This window comes from Ctenocephalides felis, unplaced genomic scaffold (assembly GCF_003426905.1).
Source record: "Ctenocephalides felis isolate EL2017-DRISC unplaced genomic scaffold, ASM342690v1 CF-g0.4_SCAFFOLD_01886, whole genome shotgun sequence".
NCBI classification, from domain to species: Eukaryota; Metazoa; Arthropoda; class Insecta; order Siphonaptera; family Pulicidae; genus Ctenocephalides; species Ctenocephalides felis.
The window spans coordinates 110754997-110758251 of NW_020538040.1; positions in this window are offsets into that span (position 1 = coordinate 110754997).

Genomic DNA, 3255 nt, shown 5'->3' on the forward strand with positions numbered 1-3255 from the left:
AGTTACTGGTTTGCTAAATTGGTCTCTTCGGAATAGGGCTCACATTCAGTAAGATATTAGCTAAAAGAGATAGACTTCTGGCTTTCAATATAAAATTCACTTGTAGTATTATACACTTTATTTATTTCTTCTTATTACAATTCCGACAGACATAATCTTCTCGTAAGATATTCTAAGACTACTCTTAAGACATCATTAGACTAGACTCTTTCCTAAGACATCACTAGTTTACAATGATAATTTTGACTCTATATATTACGTACTGGACATGACAAATTCCCGGAATGGCGTGCTTCCGCGTTTATGCAAAGATATTGGACTTTGAATATTTAATTAACATTGAACAATAAATTTATATTTTTATTAGAAAACACGTACAATCATGTTATTACAGAACAATATATATATATATATATATATATATATATATATATATACATATATATGTATATATATAATATACATATATATTAGGTAAAGTAAAAAGTTCGCTTTGTTGTTTGCGATAGACGGCTTTAGTTACAAATAATTCAGGAAGTGCCACTCTCCTTAATTGCAAAGGTGATACTTCGAGCATTATTTTGATGGTATAATCAAAGAAATTTGTCAAGTGGTTGAAAAGTTATTTATATTTACAAATGGAGAAAACTAATGAAAACTAGTCGGTATTGGTAGTTTGCCTTGAGGCAAGTTACATAAACTTCCCGATATGTGTAAATAATCGACTTAATCAATAAAAAATAAATTAATTAATGAGTGATTAAAAGTATTCCGAGTGGATTTATTACACATATTTAAAAACAAACGAACACGTTGATTCGCAAATTTTCACAAATCAGTAATTTTTATAATTGTACCAGTTTCCGAAGGACTTTAATGATTTAGTATGTTTATTAAGACCAAGTACTCTATCGTTGAAACGTCGTCGAAACAAACGTCGGAAAAACTACCCATTTTCTCAAACTTTGATAAATTTTTAAAATTAAGTTCATAATTAAATTAAGACCGTGATATATACCGCCAAAAAAGTTTCTTTTTTCAAATGACAAAGAAACACACACACGTACACGTACACATCCATTTTTTCTGAGGTAAACCAAAATGTTCAGAAACCGTCAAAACGTAAAGAAATGTTAAAATTTTCAACTTCGATTTTTGGACGATTACAATAACTAACCCTACGAGAAGTTAAAAATATGCTGCATAAGGTGAAGGTACTTTATCAAAGTCTACTGCTCGGAGATGGTTCGCTTGCTTTCGTTCTGGTAATTTTGATGTAAAAGATGTGCCGCGCTCCGTTGTTCGAATCACTGAATTTTTTTTAAAAAACTAGAGCATGATAAGTAAATCAGCTCTATCGATATAAGGAGAGAACTAGCCAAAGATCAGAAAACTATTTGAAACCAATTACATGAAACTAAGTACAAACGAAAGCTCAATGTGTGGAAGCTTCATTAGTTGGTTGCAAAGAACTTGATAGACCAAATCAACGTTTGCGATACGCTGTTGAAATGCAATGAAATCGAAATATTTCTGAAAAATTTCATAACTGGTAAAAGTAGATTACATACGACAATCAGAGGCAAAATAAATTAAAGTTAAAGTTTATCAGCGGCGACAAACGTTTACAAGTCAGGAATGACACTGAAAATGGTGAAGCTGTGCTTGTGTTGGGACTGGAAGGTAATCGTTAATCGTGAGCTACTTCCAGTCGGCCAGATGATTAATTCTACACCCTACTATAAATAACTAAATAGAATACGCCAGACAATTAAAAGAAAATCACCTGAATCAAAGATATTGTCTTTTCAAAGCCCGACCATACACATTTTTGATGACCTGCCAAAAGATGCGAAAGCTTAGTTGAGATTTTTTTTGCATCCACCGTGTACTCCAGACATAACACTCTTGACTAATATTTGTTCCGATCTCTACAAAATTATCTTAATGGGATTAAACTGATTTTTAAAAGAGCTTGCAAAAAGCACTTGATTCAGTGTTTTAACCAAAAACTACCGAAGTCTTCACCGATGACATCATGGCTCCACTCGACAAATAGCGAAACACTGTCGATATTAACGAAGCATATTTAGTTTGATTAAATTTATTTTCACTCTATAAAAACTAATACAAACTAGTTGGTTTGGTATTTAGCCTTAAGGCAAGTTACATAAACTTCCCGATATGTGTAAATAATCGACTTAATCAATAAAAAATAAATTCATTTATGATTGATTGAAAGTATTCCGAGTAGATTTATTACATATAATTGAAAACGAACAAACATGTTGACTCGAATTTTCTCAAACTTTGATTAATATTGTTTAATATGTTTTATAAGACCATGATATATATCACCAAAAAAAGTTCCATAAAAATCCGTATGAATTTTTTTTTCAACAGTTAATTACAAGAAAACGGCTCGGTAGATTTTCACCTAAAACTAATCAGTATCATTCTTAACTAATATCTTTCGAACAGTTTTTGATTTTTTAAAATCGATTCAGTAGTTTGAGCTTAAATGTGGATGAAATGTTTAACACTTTTTTTTTAAATTACAAAGAAACGGCTCGGCAGATCGTCTCACAAAACTGACAAATTATAGTCCTCATTGAGATGCATCAAATGGCTTTTAAATTTATGAAACCGGTTCAGGCGTTTTTGAGAAAACGTCTATCAAAGGTTTAGTTTTGTCAAATGCCAAAAAAACGATACCAATTTTTGCAAACTTTGACGAATTTTCAAAGTTGGACCAATTGTCGTGGAGCCGTAATATTTTAGTATGATCTAGAAGACTATGGTATCTATCGTCAAAACAATAATAATAAAAATCGTCGAAATTTTTTTTTAACACTTTATTATAAGAAAACGGCCCGGCCGATCTCTACCAACAACTCATCAGCACGAGTCCCAATCAATATCTTTCGAACGGTTTTTGAATTTTCAAGATCGATTCAGAACTGCGGGCTAAAACGTGGACGAAAAAATTTTCACTTTTTTGCTATTTACAAAGAAACGGCTTGGCTGATCCTAGCGCATAATTGATAAACGCTAGTCCTCATCGAGATACATCGAATGGCTTTTAAATTTTTGAAATCGGTCCAGCCATTTTTGAGAAAACGTCGATTTACGGTAAAAAATCTGTTCGCACACACACACACATACATACTTTTTTCAAATTTGGTCTCATTAGATTCAGAATGGCTTGAAACGTCAAGAAAACATAAAATTAGCGAATCGAATCTTTTGATGAAA